At 36.5% G+C, this 26,372-nt stretch overlaps 1 protein-coding gene across 1 annotated transcript in view; it reads right to left on the bottom strand.

The window, feature by feature from the left end:
* Positions 1–26,372, bottom strand: part of plcg2 (phospholipase C, gamma 2) — a 121,290-nt gene that overhangs the window by 67,368 nt on the left and 27,550 nt on the right. The gene's annotated exons all lie outside the window — the stretch shown is intronic.

Consider the following 26,372-nt stretch of genomic DNA (forward strand, 5'->3'; position numbering starts at 1 on the left):
AGTCCTCTGCGAATCATTAGGCTAAAAGCGGCTGGATCATCTCTCAGACGGGCCTGATTGTCATTCTTTTCCCTGACAATTCAGTGTGTCTCGTGCAGTTTTACAGCACTTAGAGATAAGAAATATGTGAGGTCACATGCAAGAGCAGTAGACAGACATCTTGGAGACTATTCTGATGTAATCGCAGCATTTCCATGTGTCATTAGTCACTTTACCAAGTGAGCGCCCCAGCACCAGGCTCACCCTAACAGCCATATACCATACAAGAAGATACCGTGCAGATTTTATTCTAGGTTAATCATCCTTATCTAAAGGCATTAGCTTTGTTCCTCATATTCAGCGTGCTAAGAAATGAGACGAACCCAGACAGGGGAAAAAAAAGTGCACTGAGTCATATAGGTTCTAAATATGTCTAAATCTGAAAATGGATGAAGAAAATTGTGTGATGTGATATTTATAATAATCAGTACTACTTTAATATCTGTAATGAATCTGTTCTGCAATCTTAGTATGCCTTTCCTCTCGGTATTGTTAATAAATACAGCAGTCGCTATCGGCGTATATAGCAGGGTATTGTTGGAGATTAGGAGTTTCCACAAAGATGCTGGATAATGCTGTTATGAATGTGTGTGTGGGTGAGATAGATGTTGTGTCTATGAGAGTGTGCTTTCTTTAGAAAAAATAATAAAACCAACAGATGTGTGTGCATGTGTGAATACAGTTTCGTGAATGTGCAAGAGTGAGTCAGTGCTAATTTTTGCACATTATTTTGTTTTAGTCATACTTTTTGTCTTTTGATGAAAATGTCATTTAAGTCAATACTTTGTCATGCTATATTCATTACTTCTAGTCCATTTTACTTTGACTGAAATTACATATAATTTTAGTCGACTGAAATAATTTTGAATTAGCTAAAATACCAGTTAGCAAAGCGGTTCATTTAAACGTTTTGTAAAGGTCTCGCAACTCAAGCAGGGCAATCACAACCATACTATGACTGGATTATTTGAATTAATTCTTTATGTTTTTCTTCTCTGGAGGCTTTGTGTGTTGTTCTTATTAGTGATGTCAAAAGTTTCAGTACTTTGCTTTCAGTTATTTTAAAATCTTGCATTTCCCGCTAGCATTTGAGCGCTGTTGAGTGGATTCTTAAACACCGCTGATCAGGGGCGTAGATTTAGGGTGGACGGTGGGGATGTGTCCCCACCAATATCCTCCGACCATTGAAATGTCCCCACCAATAATTTAATCCACTTAAAAAAAAAAAAAAATCGCGCTGTCAACATTAACCTAGACACGCAGAAAGGGATACGTTCTCTCCTTGAGTCCTCCCTCCCCCAAAACACATATGAACATTTTGATTGGCTGTGCCTTTCCTTGCTATCATGTGAGAGGCTATGGCTGCGTTCAGATACAAGCAGCGCCAAAAATGCAATGGATTTTTTCCCCGTGCAAGTACAGTAGGTGTGTTGGGTGACATACATGTGAGGATGGCGGCAGCAAAAAAAAGAAACTGGACAGAAGGAGCTTTTTTTCAAAGAAGTGTAAGTCACTTCAAGTTCGCTGGTGAATCCATCAAAGTCCATCAAAGTAACGACAACAGTTAACGTTAATGCAAGTGTTTTTTTGTTGTTGTTTTTTTTACAGCTTTGACGCACATTCATTATAGCAGGGCAAGCTTTAGTCTGTGAATACGGTCTTAAAACTAACAGCAGATTAAACAGCTAAATGTAAAAGTATAAATATGATCCCTGTCAGTTCTCCTAATCTAATGACGACTATTTGTCAGAAATTAGTCTTGTGAAAGAAGTTGATATGCTACATACTAATATTGCCATGCAATTGTCTATTGCAGTTCACCAATAGACAAACCACTTCGCACAAATAGTTTTTAAAATGCATTCACTGACTTGGCAAACATTAATGATTTGATTCGAGATTTGCACACTAAGACTCAGAAAAAGTGAAATAAAATGATTGCTGTTTAAATGGCATGTTTATCTTTATTAAACTAAATTTTTGTCAGTTATTAAACATTCCTTTAACATTACACTATTCCTTAATTTAACTTAATGAATTGCATTTCGAGTGGATTAATATCAATCGAAGCATTGCTAGTATTAGTATGATTTTGCATTTTGCAGCATAATAAAAAAAACATGCATTCCGTGGACGGAGTTGGGGTGGGGGGGTTGGTGGGCAGGGCATGGGGGGGCGGGGGGGGGGGGTGTTGTCATAGGACCCCACCAATGTCCAGAGCAAATCTACGCCCTTGCCGCTGATTGGCCATTGTGTTCATGCACTTAACAGATGTGACTGATTGGCTACAATGATCATTTGAAAGCAGGCGTCTAGCAGCAGATCCCTACTATATCTGCACATAGACAGATCCGCTGACAGACACCTGCTTTTAAAAAAAATGTAGCCAATCAAAGTCATATCTAATGTGGGAAGCCAAGCCATTTTTTCTCCGTTTTTGTCCATTTACACTAAAATGCAACCCCACAGTTTTCAAACTTAAATGTGGTCTGCAGCGTTTTCAAGAGTCTCCATTTTCGAGGGTCGAAAACGCCAGAGTAGTGTAAACGATAAGTGTAACCACAGCAAAAGCTATGCATTTTAAAACAAAAACGCACTAGTGTAAACGCAGCCTAAGAATCCACTCAACAGCGCTCAAATCCTAGCTGGACTTTTTAAAAATTTACTTTTTAAAAAATTACTTTTGACAACACTAGTTCTTTTTTTGAAGAAATGTTTCCAATAAAATATTACTGTTATGTAGGGTACGACGTGGCTAAAGGCACCCCGGGGTGAAAGGCACTTTCCAAAAATACACATGCAATTTTTTCTGATCCTTGACGCGATTGAGGGCAGCAGCGCAAAGTCGATTCTGTGCTTCCTTGATCTAATATTTGATGTGTTTAAAAATGTAGATTTAGGTAGCAAATTGGAATCGCTAAAATTCTTGAATATATCTTGAAACAAAGGTCTTCTTAATGATTTTTTTTAGTTTTGTTTAACAGTTTTTAAATAATGAAAGAATATGTAAAAGTATAGTATTTGGGGTAACAAGCACGCCTGCTTTTGGGGCTAAAAGGCACATGATAATTAATAGAAGGCTGACTTTTCTACTTGTTGACATGGCATTGTTAGATTCAGATGGTAAATATCATATATTATGTTGGGTGTCCATCTTAAAGATAATTACCACACATGGGGTAAAAGGCCCCCCTTGCCACCTCATACATTTTTAAGATTTTTAAACAAAATAAACGACTTGTATGATTTATTTTCACACAAAATCTGTTGCTTCATAAATGTTCAATACAAACGTATATATTTTTCTGCAATTATAAACTTTGGGCACAGAGAAAAGCACTTTTTTTTTTCTTAGGGTGTGCCTTAAGCCCCTTCTGTTCCCTATATTAAAATATACAATACCATACGAACACCCAGGAATTAATAATATTCAGTCAAATCTCACAAACCTGTATCATAAAGGTTTCATATCACTAAAGTAATGTTAGGCCTAGTCTAAAACCAACAGGTGGCGATATAACCCTAACTGTAAAGCCATGTTGGCCAATCGGAAGCCTGAAAAAAGCGTGCACTCTAACGTCACAAGCCAAAATCTCAGATTTTCCTCAGCTACACAACAACACTGCAACCAGAATTTTGGAAATCTTCACCGCCCTGCCAGGAGTTTTCAAAAAGGTTTGGTTTTAGTTACCAGATTTACTTGTGGACGAATGGCCAAACTGCATAGAAAAAGCTGTGGTTTTGACAATGCCCATGTTCATGTGGACAGGGCCTTATTTTGCTGTTTAGTAAGTGAGTCAGATTCAACAATCATTTTAGGGGTGTTACTCTTTAGCTAACCATGGTCACAAATTCCATTGAACTCAATTGGTAACAACGGAACTTGCGACCATGTTTACTTTTAGGAAACGCAGCCCTGATTGATTCAGTAAGTTCATTTAGTGAAACATTGATCAGACTGGTTCAAGCTGGTCGATCTTTAGAACGATTCAAAACTTGTGCATTTTTTTAATCAATTCTTTAAAAGAACCAAGTCATTTGCTTGTGAATTGGTTAATAAGAGTAATTCGTTTTTAATCGGACTACACAAGAACTCAACACGAAGACATTATTTTACATTGCACATTAGATTTTATCTCAAAGTACGGCATGCATTCAGTCAGAAAACACAAACATTTCAAACAGTAATTTCTTAGATGTGATCAACGGTGAGATTAACTAAAGCAACAAAACTGACCCAAACCTTAACCCCTCTCTCAACAGACTGCATCCTGGAGTCCCATAGTGACACAGCCTGGGGTAAAAAGCAGACCAGAATACATGGATGTGGCTGACTGCACAGGTGGTTTAATTTTTTTTTTACGGGCAGATGATATAGAAAACAGTTCCAATTGATCTCAGCATGACCTCAAACATTGCCTTACACACACACTCACACACACACAATGGCACATATCTGCTTGGTCCCAGATAAGCTCTGTTCAGGATGCTCAAAGCATACATCTTTAAGTGAAACAGTTTTTTTTCGAACAGAATAAACAGTGCTTTTCATGCCAGCGGTATCCGTAATGAAGCTGGAGGGTGTAATCATCTAATCCGTGTCTTAACTTAGCCTTGACGTTAACCGGGACATTCTCAAGGCTGAACCTCATGAAGCACCTCTACTGATGCAGGGGATGATCGCTCATCTAGTCTCTTCTGCCCCAAGAAATTTAGCTATCCCAGCATGCACTTGATGGGGTCTGTGAGTGCTGCACAGTGTTGCCAGCTCATTACAGACATGTCTTGTTTATTGATCAGCAGCAGTGACACTCTGAAAACTGCTATTCAGTTAATTGAGCCCTCGCTTTTACACACTATGTCACTCTGGAAGAAAAGAAAAGCTATAAAATGTACATTCTGGGTGAAAAATAGTGCACTAGAGCCAGGTGAGAAAACAGATAAGTGTAACTAGTTTAGCTTTAAAGGGATAGTTCATCCAGAAATGACATTAAAACGAAAGGTTGTTAAACTGAATGTTGCAACTGTTTTTGTATGGACAACAGAAACTCTTTTGTGATTTACAATTAATAGAAAGTCATACAAATTTAGAACAAGATGAGGGTGATTTTCTTTTGCTTTCTTTATATCGGCATTCACAGTCAAAAGCATTTTCTAATCTGTCACTCTCGCATATGTGTGTCAAGTGTACCGCGATCAGTTCCATGCTGTCAAGGCATTATGGAAACACTGACTGCTTCTCACATACTATTAGCAGCATTGGATAGTGAATATGCTGGCAAAATTGCTCAAGCTAAAAGGTCTCATGCTCACATACTGGCACTGACTTCTGAGAAGTAAAAGAGAGACATTATAGAAAATACTGGATCACACCAAGATTAGATGGGCCATGATGGGACCTGCTTTCCACATTCATTAGACAGAAAAGAAGCCATTGAGTATAATCATGATTTCCCCAACCTCTCAGAAGATGAAAACCACCATCGTTCAATTAAGCTTTTGCCCGGTTACCTTGTGTTGAGGTGCCGTTTCATTATCCTTTTCACTGTCTGTCAGGAACCGCATGTAATCATAGTATGTCACTGGAAATGCTGCCTAAAGTATTGCTTGTAGTTTGTCTAAAAACATTGGGTTGGGAGAAGAAGATGCAAGAGTTAGAGGACGAATGGACGAGAGAGCACGTCAGATAAAGAGAAAGACAGAGGGATGGAGAAGGGAGAGAAGACAGGCTGTCGTTTCTCATGGGTGCTCTCGTTCATCTGCGTCTCTTTCCGCGCTCCGCCCCTTATTTATTTTTTCTTCCTCTCAAATTAAAGAGCTACAATGACACCCCAGCGAACAAGGTTATTTGAGCAAACAGAAGGCAACAAGCATTGCTGCCTCTTTCAAGACCAGCCTCATTCTCCTCTATTTGCGCTCCAGCGTCTGTGACAACAAGCGCTAGGCCTCACGCGGTCGTGGAATTAAAGAGATAATTATCTGTCTCTGGTGATGAATGTGTTTACTGTGCTAAATGCCAGGCCTTCTTTCATCAACTTATAAACCGTTGCTTTTCCTATCAGACAAAGTACAGGATGAGGAGGATCTTGCATCAGAAAACAGCTCATGTCAAGTGAAGGTGCTTTTGTTCTCAAAAAGTCCTTGTGAGTCCTCCTACAGTGATAGTTCACCCAAAAATTTATATTTATTCATCCGCATGTTGTTCCAAACCTGTATGATTTGCTCTTCTTCTAAAGAAGATATTTTGACACCACATTAACTTCCGTTGTATGGAAAAAAAATGGTGAACTATGAAGTGAAGTTACACTTTCAAAACGTCTAAAAGTCGTCTAAAACCAAATTCTAAAATCGAACAAATTTGTATTTGCTTCAGAACAAACTGCTGTTCCTCACAAACAGATTGACTTTAGAAGCACATTTTGAGTTGTATAGACTATTCTTGGAGATTGGCTTTGTAAATCGTGTCTTTGTTATGTGGAAAAGAGCCGCTTATTCTGCAAAATGTCCTTTTTTTTGTTCCATGCAAGAAAAAAGAATCTTATGGTTTCTAAATGATGTGAGGTTGAATAGACTTTTGTGTGAACTTTCGCTTTAATTTCAACGTTCAGTGCTTCCTGGGTTAACCTTAAGCTAGGTAAACAGATCAGAGGTAGCAGCATTCTTGCTCTTGAAAGAGATGTGGAGCAGACTTATCTCTGCTGTCTCAAGCTCTCTGTGAGCTATAGGATCAGAGCTTGCCTGGGAGATTTACTGAACAAAGCTAAAATCGTCTTTAAATCTGAAATTAGGAAAGTGGATATGGAAAGAGATCTTCGCACCCTTAAAAAGGCCGTATATTGTTGCTGGGAAATATTTTGTATGCTATTGTCATGAATACTGAATTTTACAGCTCTTGCCAGGCAGTATTGTATTGAAAAACATTGTACTTGCTGCTTAAAGAGATTTAAATTCTGTCATTAATTACTCACCCACATGTCATTCCAAACCCATAAGACCTTTTGTGTTTATCTGCGGAACACAAATTAAGATATTTTTGATGAAATCAGAGAGTTTTCTGACCCTGCATAGACAGCAACACAACTACCACGTTCAAGGCCCAGAAAGGTAGTAAGGACATTGATAAAATAGTCAATAGTTTACTTTGGGTAAACTATCCAGAATCTATTGATCTTTGATTTTTATAGGTAGTTCCAAAGAGTCCAGATTGGGCTGGGTAACATGATACATTATTATTATCATTATAACTTTTTTGTTTATTGGGACATCTTTAAAAATGTACTAATATACCCTAAATGATGCATAATAATACTTTAATGGGTGCATATTAATAAATAAAAGTTACATATTAACAGTGTTTGGCAAAGTTACTTTTAAAAGTAATATATTATAGTATTGCGTTACTCCCTAAAAGGTAACTAATTGCATTATTTAGTTACTTTTTATGGAAATTAATGCATTACATTACTTTTGCCTTACTTTTTCTCATTTGGGCTGGATTTGCTTGTTGGTTTTTAACAGTCTGTTTAGCAAATGTAAAAGCCCTTTCAGACCAAAAGTGACATGAATAAGCCTCAGCACTTTTGGATTGCATGAAAAATAGTATGCAGGAGAAGATATTTCAACACTCTTCAACAATTAAAAAAACGTTATGCCTATTTAAAGGGATAGTTCACACAAAAATGAAAATTCTTTCATTAATTACACACCCTCATATCATTCCAAACCTTTAAGACCTACTTTCATTTTCGGAACACATATTCAAGATAAAATTTGAGAGCTGATTGACCCTTCATAGATTGCAAGGGTCCTCCATTCAAGGGTTAGAAAGATAATGGTGATGCAAAGGATAATAATTATTGAATAAAGTTTTTTCTTTTTTTTTTTTTTTTTACAAAAAGTATTCTCATAGCTTCATAAAGTTATGGTTGATCCACTGTCACATGAACTATTTTGTCGATGTTCTTGGTACTTTTCTGTACCTTAAACATGGTAGGAGCCTAGTTGTCTATGGAGGGTCAGAAAGCTCTTGGATTTTATAAAAAAAAAAATCTAAATCTGTGTTCCGAAGACGAATGAAGGTCTTATGGGTTTGGAATGACATGATGGTGAGTAATTAATGACAGAATTTTCATTTTTGAGTGAAATATCCCTTTAAAGTAATTTTCGCTTATTAGTATGGTTGATTTGAATTCTTAAAGGTCAGCAGCAAAGAATAAAATGGCAATGAATACATAAAGAATATTTGTGTTTAACATTTAATTATTGCAGGTTTGTGTCATATTCTGAGTTTGCATTTCACTGTTTTTATTCATTTTGGGGAATACTGAATCTGTTTCTGTGCAAGTGAGATGAGTAAATGCATGTTGACATTTAGTCTAGAACTACCGTAAGGATCATGTTTATACAGACAGTGCACACAACGCCTCTGCACTTTCTTCAGATTTCTCTCAACATGTGGACAGGAGAGCTGTCAGTCAATAAATAGGAAAACAGTAACTGGAGTTACTTATTTGAAAAAGTAATTCAGATATGTTCTTGTAAATTAAAAAGTAATCCATTACTTTACTAGTTACTTGAAAAAGTAATCTGATTACATAACTTTACCATTACCCCTAACATTACATATCAGTACTTTTTAGTGCACTTACATACACCTGAAAGTACAGTGATTCTTGATTTTTAATTATTATTTTATAATGGCTTTTAATGGCTAAAATATTCTTAAAAGCATGCCATTTTCCCAGTTTCTTCCCTTTGTCATAGCTTCGTATCATTGCCGACAGCAAGTCATTGCTGTCATGACATAATTTCTTGTGGCTGCAGAGTGATTAGTCACATGGCATTTATGGCTCATGTACTTGGCTCAAAAGCTTCTGTGGTAGCAAAGATTTCAAGTGATTTCAAATGACATACTTCTGAGAGGTCCCATGCCAGATGAACCATTGAGATGAATGGGAATGCTAAAAGATCGCTTTCTCCAGGTATTCTAAACCTACCTGACCTAAACAAACCTGTTGTTTCCTAATGCAAAACTCAGATTGATGTAGGTTGATCAGAGACAGACAGAGGTCAACATTGTGATTTAAAGAGACAAAGAGGAGGAGATGGACAAACTGGCAGGGGATGGAGAGAGTGTTAGAAGGACAAATGTTGAGGGGGAAGAGAGAAAACTGAACATCTGTTTGTGTGATGATCTAACAGGCTGCGTCTGCATGCTCTCTTTCCCCTGGCACGCCTGCTCCGGCACTGTTTGTTTTCTCTGTCATCTCTGCCACAGACTAGTGCTTACCTGACGCTAATTTCAATTAGGCGTCTAACTGTCTGAAGAAATGAATAAAGCTGAAGAGCCACATCAAAGACAACAACAGAGGCAGACTGTAGGAGACAGATAAAATATAAACAAATGGACATGTCTATGGCCAGGAAGCTGACATAAAGTATTTAGTAGTGTCTTGAACCAAGTACACACTGTGCTTTTTATAAATGTCTTTTACGATTGTTGCAGTTCAAATTGTATGATATGAGCCCCGTGGGATCTTGTGTAGAAGCCAAGGCTCACATACATTTTTTTTCAGACTGCACAATATATCTTAGGATGCTTTTAGGGTACTAAACAAAAACCTAAGAACCAACTCAAACCAGACAAACCAAAAAAACTCCTGATGAAAAAATATGGAATGTTATAAAATCAAAATGTATATATATACTTTTTTTCGCTGCTTAACACAGCATAGAGCATAATTGTGATTATTTGTGTGGAAAGTTCTGAAGAAATTCTAGGTTTATATTAAGCCAGTTGCTATAATTGTGGACTTTTCTTGTTTAGAATAATTCAGATGCAACAACTTTAGAATGAGGATAAGAACAAACCGAATTGGATTTTGTGAATCCGTTGAAAATTTAGCATAAGAATCATTTCTGCGTGCAGAAGGCTTAGTGAATGAAACCCAGTGTCTCTAATGAATCTGTTTTAAGCTCTTTTCATTTCTGGTTAACATGCAGAGATTTGATGCCTCAGCCCCTTCATTACCTTCCCCGATTGATTATATATGTGAACCAACAGTTCATTAAAGAAATAATTTGTCCTCTTATCCAGCTTCCACATCTGTGTGCTCTTTGTCCATCCGTTCAGAAGATACCCAGTGGCATCATCCCCTCACATGAAAGAAAGCAATTATCTCCTCCCATACACAAGGCCCGAACAGGGGCTTGGAAAGTATACGGTGCTGAATACTACCCTAATTGGGTTTCATGCCGGCAGAATTTACAACATCTGTAACTTGGATTATAGTGGTGCCAAACAAAGAAAATTACAAAAGTGGCTTTACAAACACTTTTATGGGCTGTTAATGATAAACACATTCATTGCGGCAGTAGTTTGTCACAAACATTTACAATCAGGGGCTCAGTTAGCTTAAAAGGGGTCCTTTATTTCCGGAAGCAGGGTGACAAAATGAATCAAGCATGGCTGGGAAAAAACACTGGCCTCTGTGTGTGTGTGTGTGTGAGGGAGTGCAGAGAGTGTTTGGGAGAGTTCGGGAGATGAAATGGCTAATCGCTCATAATTCACACATCTCACAGTGGGGCTGTTGCAGATGGCGTCGAGACTGTCCTCTTTTCTCTCCATCAGAATCAATCCCACAGATAATGAGTGTTTTGTGCCTGAACATAATCAGATACATATGAGAGGGAATTGTAGTGAATATCAAATCCAATCAAGCCATATCACGTCCACTGCAAATGAGCCAGACAGCACATTTGGGCTTTAAGAGCAGGGATAAAGGCTTCATACCCTGAGGCCTTATGCTGTCAGACTGAACCCACTTTTGCAGGGACCACATTTCATGGGTTTGATTTAATCTTTCATCTGTCTGTCTTTCTATCCATCCATCTGCCCATCCATCCATTTATCCTTTATCTATCCATTTACCATCCATCCAACCAACCATCTATCAATGTATGGGTACATCTGTAGGTATAGCCATCATTTATATCTATCTATACTTCCATTCACCTATATCATCCATCCATAGTATATCCATTATCATTTAACATGTATGTGTCTATCCATATATGTATCTACCACGTCTATCCACATCTATATGTATTTGTCAGTTTATCCATACATCTATTGGTATATCCATCCATCCATCCATCCATCCATCCATCCATCCATCCATCCATCCATCCATCCATCCATCCATCCATCCATCCATCCATCCATCCATCCATCCATCCATCCATCCATCCATCCGTCCATCCATCCATCATCTGTCTCTCTATCTATAGGTTACCCATCACCCATCCATTATCTATCTCTCTAACTATAGGTTACCTATCATCCATCCATTCATTATATAACTCTTTATCTATATGTTACCTTTCATCATTCATCTATCTACTATCTATCTCTCTGTCTATAGGTTACCTATCACTCATCCATCCATTATATATCTTTTTAAATATGTTACCTATCATCATCCATTATGCCATTATCACTCTCTATCTATAGGTTACCTATTATCCATCCATCCATCCATCCATCCATCCATCCATCCATCTATCTATTATCTCTATCTATAGGTTACCTATTATTTATCCATCCATCCATCTATAAGGTACGCATCATCCATCCATTCATATATCTCTTTATCTATGTTACCTATCATTATCCATCCATCCATTATCTTTCTTTATCTATAGGTTACCTATTATCTAGTCTCAGCCTCAGACGTCACGCCCACGGAACGTTGGCTAAACGTCTGATGCATATGGTATGCTTAACTGGAAACACTTCAGGAATGTCGAAGTCGTCATCTGATTAGTTGAATTTGACCGGATTTCCGGGAGACGCGAGTGTCGCGTTTATTTTCGGTCCACCAGGAAACAAAGCGCAGACTGATTTACTTGGCGTTTTGCTAAAATGTGCTTATGCAGACGCCATTGTTGTTACACACATATGTGACGTTCGCGAACACATTACTGACTTACTGCTTGTTCTCCCTCTTCTTCGTAATCTTTCAATGCTGGTTATTTCAGTGACTGACTTGTTGCATGCCAGTCTGTTGTTGTGGGGGCATTTCCACGCACAGAAATGTGACGCTGAACGAAACGAACTGTGATTGGTTGTTTGACATGTCGATCAAACGGTTTTATGGGCGGGCCTTGGCCAATGAAAGCCGCCATGAATTCAGACTGATGGCTGAAGGTTTGGCTACGTGAGACTACTTATTATCTATCCATCCATTCATCCATACTGCCCTCCAAAGGCAAAGCGAAGTAACTACACATTTGGTCAAAATTGAGTTAAGGCTTAAAATGGGCTTTGTGACAACTGTTTTGTCTTGTGGCAAAGTCTCCTGGTTCAGTTTTGTCCCGTTTCAGAGAATTGAGAGTGTCAACATGTTTGACTAGCTGGTGTAAAAACTTTAAAGGCATTTTTCTCAGTTTCAGTATTTAGTAGTTCAGTAGTAGTTTAGTAGTTCAGTAGTTACTGCATTTTGCCTTTGGAGGGCAGCATACATTATCTCTCTTTATCTATAGGTTACCTATCATCATCCATCCATCCATCTATTATCTCTTTTTCTATCTATAGGTGTCCTATCATTCATCCATCAATCCATCTATAAGTTATCCATCCATCCATCCATCCATCCATCCATCCATCATCTCTGTTCTCTATCTATAGGTAACCTATCATCCATCCATCCATCCATCCATTATATAACTCTTTATATGTTACTTATCACCATCCATCCATCCATCCATTATATAACTCTTTATATGTTACTTATCACCATCCATCCATCCATCCATTATAACTCTTTATATGTTACTTATCACCATCCATCCATCCATCCGTCCATCCATTATATAACTCTTTATATGTTACTTATCACCATCCATCCATCCATCCATCCATCCATTATATAACTCTTTATATGTTACTTATCACCATCCATCCATCCATCCATCCATCCATCCATCCATCCATCCATCCATCCATCCATCCATCAATGCATTATCTATAGGCTACCTATCATCCATCCATTCATTCATCCTACCATCCTACCCATTACTTATCATTCATCCATCAATCCATCTATAAGTTACGCACCATCCATCCATCCATCCATGCATTATCCATCAATTTTATGACTCTTTATCTGTTACTTTTCACCGTCCATCCATTCATTATCCTATCATCTATAAGTTACCCGTCTTCATCCATTTATTATCTGTTATCCATCCATCTTTCTTTCTTTCTTTCTTTCTTTCTTTCTTTCTTTCTTTCTTTCTTTCTTTCTTTCTTTCTTTCTTTCTTTCTTTTCTTCATGGTTGCTTTACATATTCTTTGTTTTTTGCTTTTATTTTTAAATTTCTATCCTTTCTTGTTTTTTTTTTTAAATAGAATTATTTCTGCTTGACATACCTCTATTTATTTGTTCCTTTCTTCCTTCCTCTACAGCAGACTATTACTCAACATCTCATGCGGCAATGTTTAGACTCAGAGGAGGGCCTCAAGGGCTGAGGTTGCCATTTGGGAAAGAGCCCCAAAAGACATGCTCTAGCTAATTAAAAATTTAAAACATCCACTCAGTCAGTATTATTGTACAAAATTCTGATCGCACATAAGGGATGCAAGACTGAGGTCGACCCCAGCAGCTGAGAAACTAAATGACCTCACATCATCCTTGGGGTGACATTGAGGCCAAACATTGCACGCTTCTTCTTATAGACACACAGACACAGTATGGCTCTCATCAGCTCCATAACAAAACTAACAATCCCACTCTGTTAGCTTGACTCAGTTCTCACCCAATGACTATAGGGGACATCTGCGGCGGGAGACGAAAGGGGGTGTCAGTTTCCTAAGGACAACCGTAACTAGGAGTATTGCATCATTATTCTATGACACACAAAAAACATATCTGAACTGTTTTTGTGTTTTAGATGGAGGGCTCTGTTTTTTGTTTATCCTGAATAACACGTCCTACGTTTAAATGCCACTCTTTTAGGGAGAAAGAGAGAACTGTCACACATAATCAGACCTTAATGTTGCAGATAATGGCTTTTGTTAATGCATTAGTCAGAGACTGTATTATTTACTTATTTACAGATATATATATATATATATATATATATATATATACATATTCTACCAGTCAAAAGTTTTGAACAGTAAGATTTTTTTTTTTTTTTAAAGAAGTCTCTTCTGCTCACCAAGCCTGCATATATTTGATCCAAGTACAGCAAAAACAGTGTAGTTTTTAAATATTTTTACTATTTAAAATAAAGTAACTGCTTTCTATTTGAATGTATTTTAAAATGTAATTTATTTCTGTAATTTAAAAAGCAAAATTTTCAGCATCTTACTCCAGTCTTCAGTGTCACATAATCCCTCAGAATCATTCTAATATGCTGATTTGCTGTTTAAGAAACATTTATTATTATTATCAATATTTAAAACAGTTGAGTACATTTTTTTCAGGATTCTTTAATGAATAGAAAGATCCAAAGATCAGCATTATTGTAAGCTTTTGTAACATTGTACACTATACCATTCAAAAGCTTGGAGTCAGTATAATTATTATTAATTTAGTTTTTTCTAATTTATATTTTTATGTTGCAAGGATGCTTTAAATTGATAAAAAAAAATGATGATAAAGACATTTATAACGTTACAAAATATTTCTATTTCAGATAAATGCTGTTCTTCTGAACTTTCTATTCATCAATCCTGAAAAAAATCTACCCAGCTGTTTTCAACATAATAATAAAAAATAAATAAATAAATAATAATAATAATAATAATAATAATAATAATAATAATAATAATTATTATTATTATTATATTTTTTTTTAGCAGAAAATCAGAAAATTTGAATGATTTCTGAAGGATCATGTGATTGGAATCTGTCTTTCTCTGACCTCAAAAACTTATATATAAATGTTCAGATAATTTTTTTAAACTAAGAACAAATAAGAATACATGTTATGGGAGAATATTTAATGTAATATTCAAGGAGGAAAATTAAAAGTTTAGTGAATCAATATATGGAGATTTTATTTAAATGATCATATTTTCAAAATGTATTTATTTAAATTGCTTAGAATCAGCACAGATCTGTTCAAATAAATTCAATAAAACTTAAAATATACATATTTCAAATATACCTAGCTGTGTAACAAGCTATATTTTATTAGTTAAAATTAAGAGATTGATTTATTGATGATAAATATATAAACCTTGTTTTTGTGTATTTAAAATACATTCAGTGTACTATTACAGAAAACTTGTTTTCCTGTTTGATTTTTGTAAGACAAATATTTACTGTATCACACAAGTTCATTATTTTGTTAAAATGTGTAATCCAAATATGCATTTCAAATACAGAAATCTTTTTGAGTGTAATAAGTAATATTGTGCATCTTTAACTCACCTTGACTTGACCTCATACTCAACCACACCTGTGATCCTTTCCATTCTTTGTGTCTGTCTTTCTCTGTCTATAGCCTACTGACCTCACGGCTGCTCTAGAGAAACAAGCGCACGAGTGTCTTTGTAGATACGTGGGACTGAGGGTGCTCTGGGCGTACAATGCCTATCCAGTGATAGAGAGCCGTGGCAGACCTCGAAAGAGAGAGAGAGTTTGGGTGTGGGAGTGTGTGTGCGTGAGAGAGAGTGTGGGAGCTGAAGGGACCCATTGAGCCGGGGTCCCTCGCCTCTGCCTTCATTAACATGCAGATGGGAACAGCTGTCGACACTTTGCTGTGACGGCTGAAATATTTACGACTCGCTGTTTACTGAAAGACTCTCGTACTGACTAGCCCACAAGTCCGTCTCACTGTTTCTCTGTCTTCAAGGTATCTGTAAAGGCTTCTCAGTTTTGAACGAGATGCTTTCGTTTGGTTTGATAATGGAGTGTTTGAGTGACAGCTTTGAATCCGGCCCCCTCTCTATTGATATTTGCGTTTTTTTTCCAGTACATCTGCAGCTATCAAAATGTCACAGGCAGATTTACACAAGCCCGGCCCACCAAACAAAGCTTATTTCACCCTACCACTTGAGAGAGAGAGAGGAAATCCATATCTACTACAAATCAATGGCAGGAAATTTACGAGCTTTACCTACAGGCCAACGGTGGCTAACATCTCACTACACAAGCATGAATAAATGAATACATAAATGAGGATGGATATCGAGAAGCGAACGGCGGATACGGAGCCTGAGAGCGAGCTCAGTCGTAGGGTCATCGGCAATGGCACGCAGATGTCTTACAAACAAACAAAAAGTCAGTGAGTGTGTTAACATTACGCTCACTGGATAATTACATTAAGCGCTTGCTGAGTTGATCGCGGTGCCATCGAAGCAATAAAAGTTTAAGGCGTTATCGCTGCTTTGTCTTTCTCCTTCTCTTTTGCTATCTGTCTCCATTCTGCCCTGCGCAGCCTGAGGGACCTGCCGTGGTTGCTCATCACTAAACTAAATAAAACACGACAGACCTTCAGGGCACAATTACCCAGTGTCAACAATTAGCTCTCCGTGCAGACACTTCACAGAGGGGTCTCTGAAGGCACGCACACGTCCATATGGAGCCCCAAGGAACTTGTATCCTTAACCTCACTTAAAAAAAAAGTACTGAGCCAATTCCCCTCTTTTTTTCTTAGAACTGCTTTTTAGGACATACAATAGCATAAAATATACCATGTATGTACCATGCTAAATTAATTTGATCATTTAGTGCCATGATATATTGGCTTCCACTCACAAACACTTTTGAGAACAATGAAACATGTTCTAACAATAAAATCTCACTACTTTAATCTGTCAGTGAACATTGTTCAACATTGTATGTATTGTACATGCATCACATGAAAATTCTATTAATCTGAATTAATTGATATCTATATTATTTAGGAATAAAATGACCATGACCTTTGTTTTTATAAAGCGAACATTTTATGTGTCCCAAATACATTTTATTTTATTTAATTTTACACACAATTTAAGAATATTTTCCATTTTTGTACAATTTTGTCTTAATTGTAGCTTCACTGGAAATGATGCATAATGATATTTACACTGTTTTTATTTTACATTTCATATTTCATCTCAGTCATTCTCTTCACTGAGACTCTATATTAACAAAGTGTCCTATAAACTTTATTGAGGCAAAACTGTGGTAAAAATGACAATGTAAAATCATTAAAAGAATATTTTTTTCATTGTTTGATTGATTCAGGATGAAAAAATAAACTTTTGGGATATGGGTAAACCAATAAAATCTAGACATACAATTAGAGATGTAGCAATACGATTCATGATACTGATTTCACAATCCTTTTTTTTTTTTTTTTTCTTCTTTGTTGCAATTTTTCGTTTTTTGTTGTTGGAGGCAACCACTGTATTTTAATCCAAACAAGATCCAAACAAAGATGCTGCATATATGCATCATTAGCAGTTTGTAATTGAAGTTAGATTGTATAATTTGAAAATCTGAAGCAAAAACTGAATGGTCTTATTTGATTTTACTTTATTTTAGAATAAAATGACTTTTGTCTTGATAAAGTGAACATTTTATGTATCCCAAATACACACAATTTAATCATATTTTCATTTTTTGCATAATTTTGTCTTAATTATAGCTTCACTGGAAATGATGCATCAACACTGATTTTATTTTACATTTCATATTTCATATTTCAAACAAATATGCTGCATACATGCATCATTAGCAGGTTTTAATCAAAGTTAGATTGTATATTTTAACAGTTTGAAGCAAAAACAGAATGGTTTGACTTTAACTTTGTGAAATTATGCTACATAAATCATCTGAACAAGACAAAAACAGCAGATGGGCTGAAAGGAAATGCAAATACATTCTCTGACAGCAGGTGGCGCTTATGGAACAGCAGCAATACAGTGTTTTGTTGGCTACCTCTGTAAACAAACAGCGCTGTGCTTAAAACTACTTTAATACGTATTATACAGAGTTGAGATGAACTTAAAATATCATCTAAACTTTTCTAAAGACAGTTCCCCTTAGAAACACATTCACATAAACTCCTACCCCCAACTGTATTGCGATTCGCTTAATATCTCAACTGATTTGAATCGGCACATATGTGATTCTGGACCACAAAACCAATCATAAGGGTGAATAAAAAGCTGCATAAATAAGCTTTTCATTGATGTATAGTATAGTTTTGAAAAGTTGCTAAAATAAACAAAGGTACTGTATGTTACAAGTCATTCATATAACCATTAGAAAAGAAAGACTGTTCACTCAAAACAAATTTTGTATTCTATTGCACTGCTTTTCCATTGTTTTTCTATGTAAACTTCTGCTAGGATGTGTTTGGCTGCTTGCATCTTGTGTCTTTTACAGCATTTTGTGCAAAAATGCAGCATGTCAAAACCAAGCATGTTTTCTCATTCCACTGCATATCACATTTTCCACTGCAAAAATGTGTTTTGTTAATTTTAAGCATCATGGTCCTGTTACTGCTTTTTGTAATGAACATCCAGGTAGAAACAGTTTTGTGTAGTATCTGTGTTTTGGAACATAGCAGCTGGTTACTAGCTGGTCATTTGTTGGTTCAAGCTGGTTTAGGTGGTTGACCAGCTGTACTACCAGGTGGTGAAGACCTGGCTGGGCTGGTAGACCATCTTGAACCAGCAAAAAAACTATTTACCATGTTCCAAAAACCAGCTTGACCACCTTATGGTATATGACCTGGTTTTCCCAGCAGGGCTATGAGTGAGAAGCCAAGTCACGCAGACTCCACAGGGAGATATGGATGATTACACGCATTGACAGTACCGGTGGGACACTATTTCATGCCAGCAAAGACATAGCGAGTAATCCAAATCTCTTTCTATGGTAACTCCACCCCATTTGTCCTCAATACAGTAATGATAACACTAAAAGAGCATGAGAATGACAGGGGGAGGAAACGAGAGCAATTGAGCCATGTCACTATCTGAGGGCTGACACAGGCTATCACTGTCAGCGCTTGAGAGATGACCTGCTCCATCCATCAAACTGTCCCGACATGAGAGCTAGAGAAAGACGAAGAGAGATTACAGCCTGTTTAATCTCCCTCGTTCTCTCTCATTAGAAAAGATATATAGTCCTATTATAAGAATATGTATGGACAATGTAGACAGATTGACATTTGCAAGACAGAGTGAAGTGAGGAATAAGCCCTTTAGAAGCAAGACACGCAAAAAATGTGGATATAAAACAGGTGTGTTTAAGCTAACCTTGAACTTCACGTTAATCTGAATTCTTTTAAGAATGCTACAATCACAAACTCATACAAAATATATTGATGTAATATTTTTTTAAAGAATTTTTTTTTTTTTCATTGGTGTGGTGTATGAGTGCAGGAGATAGTATAATTTACTTTGATCTATTGCTAGAACATGTTTTGTGTTTAATAACTTATATTATCAGTGGATATCAGTACAGATTTCCCTATTTGATTGTATAAGGATTCTTAAGTAATTGATTCGATTTTTTTTTTTAAATCAGATTACAGTGATTGTGTTTTATGATTGTTTTTGCATGCAGCCCACAAGGAAAACTAGAAAGATATCCATTATTTTGCGTTACACAATCAATTTTGTTGCATCAAGCAAACTTACATTCACTTTTCTATGATATCTCAGAAACCCTGCAGTTGTCAGGGTTCAGATTTGTTACTTTGATTTTATTGAGATTCTCAAGCTATTGATTCGATTTTATGCTGATTTCAAATGATTCTGATTCGTTTTGGGCATATTTCAGTTATATACATTTTGCTTAAAACAACCATAAGAGTCATCTGTTTGTGAATCAGCCTATACTGATCATACTATGTTTTGATTCACTAAAATATATATATATATATATATATATATATATATATTTAAATCACTAAAATGAACTGGTTCATAAAAGTCATTTTACAGGCTAGAGTCACGCTACACTGCTTGTGTTTTATGTTTGACACCGATCATACTATGTTTTTGATTCACTAAAAAGAACCAGTTCATAAGAGTCATTTGTTTTTTGAATCAGGCTACACTGATCATCGCTGCGTCCGAAATCGCATACTTCCCTACTATATAGAACGCGAAAAACAGTATGTGAGGTGAGAAGTATGTCCGAATTCATAGTATTCGAAATACAGTAGGCGAGAAGTACCCGGATGACCTACTGCTTCCGCCCGAATTCTGCAGTATGCATCCGATGGACACTTCAGGCTCCAGGAGAGGAGTCGTTATTTGGAAAAATGGCTGAAAGTGGAGATGCGGCGGATGTAGTATGTCCGAATTCCATTCATACTACCCATAATCATATTATATAGAACATACAGTTTTAACGGTCATGAAGTATGTTTGAATTTAAATATAGTACCAACTGAAGCAGTATGCGATTTCGGACGCAGCACATACTATGCTTTTGATTCACTAAAAAGAACCAGTCCATAAGAGTCATTAGTTTTTGAATCAGGCTAAACTGACCAAACTAGAAAGATTCCCATTATTTTGCATTACACAATACATTCATGAGAGTTAATTATTTTTTAATCCAGTTACACCTGTCATGCTATTTATTTTTAAACCACTAAAACCAATAAGTTAATTAGAGTCATTTGTTCATAAATCAGACTACACTGGTTGTGTATTATGTTTGTTTTTGTGTTCAGCCCACAAGGAAAACTAGAAAGATGTCCATTATTTCATTACACAATCTTTTCGTGGCATCAAGCAAACCCACATTCACAACTTTTCAACGATTTCTCAAAAACCCTGCAGTTGTCAGTGCTTAATTTGACAACTCTTAAAATTGTATTAATTGTAGTATATGTTGATTTTTGAAAAGACACATGACCCCTTAAAAATTTGGGCCTCTACATTTGTACACACCACATGGTATGTGGAGTAAACAGTAATGCAGCTGCCATTTGCCCGAGGAAAACCACATTTGTGCAGAATTTGGAAATTAATGGGATGGAAAGAAAGAGTTTCACTGCCACAGATAAATGCTCTACTTCACCAGAGTCTACAAAAAAGGCTGACATGGCCAGATTGGACAGTCTGCACTTCCGGGAGCAGATGTTTTCACTTTTCTTCTGCCTTTCTCATCCTTCTACTTGTTTATCGAAGGGGAAAAAATTACAAAATACTTTTATGATAAACACAGTGAAAAAAAAAAATCAAGTCTAATTACTCACAGATGTATTTTGTTCAAAAGACTGATTCGGTTATAGCATTTAGCCAGTAAAAAGAATCACAGATGAGGTACGCTGGGGATCATCTGTTCTTGTTGCTTTTTATGTCTACACAGACATAAAAAGCAACGAGAGAAAGGACGTCTGCCACAATATGTTGAAAGGCCGCTATGAACTCGGAATTGAAAAGCGAACGACGGCGGAAGAGGAAAAAAATACGAATGCCGCATCCTCAGAACATTGACGCACAGTGATTTAAAGTCACAAACATGTCTTCAGGTAACAAACAGTTACAGTGATGGAGTCGGGTGTATCACAATAGCAAACACACAGCACTGACAGCTATTCAAGTGCTACACCGGTGCCGAGAGTGACACACCGGCGCAGTGGGGGAGTTAACGACACTGCTCCGGAGAGGCAGGCCTTCTGAGATTTGAGGGGGCTTTACACCGCGACAGAGATGCAATGTCAGATACTGAGGATTATGCATGCACTTCACATCAAAGACAGCTTTGTTCTCACAAGAGAACATAGACAGGCGGAAAAAGAGCGACTACATTCATTCATTCGCTATTACAGACCCCTTTGATTGAAGTTTGTACACAAAATGGCCTTAAACTGATGCAGCACAAAGCCCCGAAAAGTCTTTAAAAGAGATTTCTTGTTCGAAATTGCGTAGGCACTCCAGGATGTAACGATTTTTAGCTATTCAGTTTTGCACACATTGCTCTAGACAGGGTCTCCCTTTGTGTAAACATTTTAGCTTGAATAACACTCTGTCTTTTCGGAAAATAAATGACTGAAGAGTAAAGGAAAAGAGAATGATAAAAAAGTGAGCCAGAGATAAAAGCAAGTCGCTTTGCTTTCTATTGTTCTTGGTTGCTGTAAATGAAGGGTCAATTGAATATTTGAAATGAAATCACAAAGGAGCAGAACGCTTGCCATCTGTGATATGTACTGTAGCTTTCCCCTTGTCTTTGTAGTGTTCTTTCTCTATTTTAACCTTTGCTTAACTGACTCATTTTATCTTTTTAAAGTCGGCATGAAAATGGAAACTGCAATCGTCTTTTCGTCTTTTTGTCTATTGTTACATAGTAATGTTTATGCAAGTGAAACGGCTTTCTGAATGAGCAAAATAGGATGAGACTACATTTATATATATATATATATATATATATATATATATATATATATATATATATATATATATATATATATATATATAGCAATAGGCCAAGATATATACCATAGATATATTTTAGCAATAGCCAAAAATACATTGTATGGGTCAAAATGATAGATTTTTCTTTCATGCCAAAAATCATTAGGATATTAAGTTAAGATCATGTTCCATGAAGATATTTTGTAAACTCCCTACCATACATATATCAAAACTTAATTTTTGATTTGTAATACACATGGCTAAGAACTTAATTTGGACAACTTTAAAGGCGATTTTCTCAATATTTAGATTTTTTGCATCCTCCTGATTTTCAAATCAGATATTGCCATATCCTAACAAACCATACGTCAATGGAAAGCTTATTTATTATTTAAAAAAAATTGGACCCTAGGAGGTTATTTGCCTGGAAAAATGTAATTAGATTTTTAATATCTCCAGCACAAAAGTGCCATAGTGAAATAGGAACTGGATGCTGGAGACACTGTAATTCAGAAGTAGCAAATCATCATCATATATTTTGGGCATGTCCAGTTATACAGCAGTTTTGGAAAGACATTCACCTGACACTGGAGGCCATAGTCAAGATTAATATTCAATTTCAGTTTCATGTGTTATATTTGGGAATTCTGGATTTGCATGAAACAAACTTTACTTATTTATGGAAAATATTCCTTGTTGCAGCTAAAAAAGCTATTACTCGTAAATGGCTTCAACTTAATCCTCCCACTCTCGAAGAATGGAAAGCAATTGTAATTGAAATATGTAAAATGGAAACCCTTACTTTTTCTTTAAAATTAAAAAAGCAAAAAGGGGCTTTTTTATGGAGTATATGGAAAGACTTTTTGGACTCTGATAATTTGTAATGTTAAAATAGTAAAGGTAAATTCAATGTAACTATGCAAGGTCACCATTACACTGTGTCTTACGCGGTTGGTATGTCTAAATAGTTTATTTATTTCCCCTTGTTGCTGTTCCTTTGTTTTTTGTTTTTGTTTGTTCTTCTTTTCTTTTTATTATTCAGGTTCTGTAAGCATTATAAAAATGTATCCTGAAACGTATAGGAAGTCAGCTGAATTGAATGTAACTCTTTTCTTGTTTTTGTGAATTTTGTATTGTATCTTTTGACTCCCTTGACATAAAAAAAAAAAAAATTGACCCTTATGATTGGTTTTGTGGTCCAGGGTCACATATTCTGTCATTTCAGACAGTTTACATCTTAAATGTGATTGTACCACATGAACTTGAAAAACTGAATTCATACATTCACTAAAAATCACCTTAAGACCTGTTGGTTAAAACTGGTTGGAAAAATACCTTGAAGAAAATCCTGACAAAATCGCTTGGTTTGATATTTTTTATCGAACTGTTTACTTTTACACATCCCCACTGTATATATGAATGGACCACCGCTATCTCACTCTTCACTGAAAATGCTCAACAACATGGCATTGGAAGTCGCTCCAATTTAATTATGTATCGGATCAACAGAAAAAAATCTCAGAGCACAGTCCTGCAAATGTCTGCCAGGCTAATTTTCACTTCATAAATAGTGAGAAAGCTATCACAGCTTATTCAATAAGCATGTGCTGAAAGAACACATGCTACGTTATCTTCACATTAGAAGAACAGTGGCCTTATTTGATGCTTTGCTGAGAGGAAAGGAGACAGATATGATTTACAGTGTGCAGGGGTGGTTTGATTGTGACATCCATATGGATGCCACTGAAACAATGAAACGCCTCTGTGCACATGCATTTGACATTTAAAAATATGAATACACGCATAGCCAAGAAAAAGCTTTCCGTCATCTTACTCTGCCGTCTATAATTAGCTGACAAAGGTGCCATACAGCTCCGGTGTCCTCACACATTGTGTTATCTGCCATCCTTCCACCGCTGGAGTTTCACTGCATAATTTAGGTAAAAAAACAACACACACATAGACGTGTGTGTGTGTGTGTGTGTGTGTGTGTGTGTGTGTGTGTACCTGGTATTCATCACGTTGTGGGGACCAAATGTCCCCACAAGGATAGGAATACCAGTAGATTTTGACCTTGTGGGGACATTTCTCAGGTCCCCATGAGGAAACTTATAAATCATGCACAATGAGTTTTTTTGATGAAGTAAAAGTGTGCACAATCTCCTGTGAGGGCTAGGTTTAGGTGTGGGGTAGGTGTAGGGCAATAGAAAGTACGGTTTGTACAGTATAAAAACCATTATGCCTATGGAATGTCCCCATAAAACATGTAAACCCAACATATGTGTGTGTGTGTGTGTGTGTGTGTGTGTGTGTGTGTGTGTGTTTGTTTTTGTGACATATCAGGACACAAATTTGTGTAATAACATGGGTATGACATAGGTATTACAAGGAGAGGGTGACTTGTGAGGACATTGCCCATGTCCCCACTTTTCAAAAGGCTTATAAATCATACAGAATACGTTTTTTTGAGAATGTAAAGATATGCACAGTCTCCTGTGAGGGCTAGGTTTAGGTGTAGGGAAGGTGTAGGGTGATAGAAAGTACGGTTTGTACAGTATAAAAACCATTACGTCTATGGAATGTCCCCACAATTCACAAAAACAAACATGTGTGTGTGTGTGTGTGTGTGTGTGTGTGTGTGTATGTGTGTACCTGGTATTCATCACGTTGTGGGGACCAAATGTCCCCACAAGGATAGGAATACCAGTAGATTTTGACCTTGTGGGGACATTTCTCAGGTCCCCATGAGGAAACAGGCTTATAAATCATGCACAATGAGTTTTTTTGATGAAGTAAAAGTGTGCACAATCTCCTGTGAGGGCTAGGTTTAGGTGTGGGGTAGGTGTAGGGCAATAGAAAGTACGGTTTGTACAGTATAAAAACCATTATGCCTATGGAATGTCCCCATAAAACATGTAAACCCAACATATGTGTGTGTGTGTGTGTGTGTGTGTGTGTGTGTGTGTGTGTGTGTGTGTGTGTGTGAGAAAAGCATTCTCAAACAAGGTGTTTCCCTCCCTGAAGCAATCACAGGTTTATTTTAAGCTCAGATCTGTGAGAACACTGCTTCATGGAGAAACACCATCCAGCCTCTCTGACTTAGTCCTCATTCAAGACACAAAGGCCTCACCAGTTTTCGATGTTTTTAACCATTATGTGGGCTGACGGCCATTGAGTCAATGAGCATGTTGATTTTGGTACCAAGAGTTGTTCTTCCTAGATAGAGCAGATTCTGTAAAATCACAGAAGAGGATATTGTGTTGGATCTGCACTCTAAAAAATACTGGGTTGAAATATAGACAAATCCAGCAATTGGGTTGTTTTGATCCAGCGGTTGGGTTATATGTGACCCTGGATCACAAAACCAGTCTTTAGTAGCATGGGTATATTTGTAGTAATAGCCAAAAATACATTGTATGGGTCAAAATGATTGATTTTTCTTTCATGCCAAAAATCATTAGGATATTAAGTAAAGATCATGTTCCATGACGATATTTTCTAAATTTCCTACTGTAAATATATCAAAATCTATTTTTTGATTAGTAATATAGATTGCCACTTTATGTGGACAACTTTAAAGACGATTTTCAGTATTTAGATTTTTTGCACCCTCAGATTCCATATTTTCAAATAGTTGTATTTTGACCAAATATCAATGAAAGCTTATTTTTTTCAGCTTTCAGATGATGTTTAAATCTCAATCTCAAATTGACACTTATGACTGGTTTTGTGATCCAGGGTCACATATATGGATCCCAACCGCTGGATCAAAACAACCCAATCTTTAACCTAACCTTTTGGGTAGTTTCATTTAACTATTGCTTAAAAAATGACTATATTTCTTGCTTAATACGCTGGAAATGGTCAGTTATTAATATGTTTAATAATAATAATAATTAATAAGTAAAACTAATAATAATTAAATATTTTTAATTGCTTCTTAATT

The sequence above is a fragment of the Garra rufa genome, chromosome 11 (assembly GCF_049309525.1).
Source record: "Garra rufa chromosome 11, GarRuf1.0, whole genome shotgun sequence".
Classification (NCBI taxonomy): Eukaryota; Metazoa; Chordata; class Actinopteri; order Cypriniformes; family Cyprinidae; genus Garra; species Garra rufa.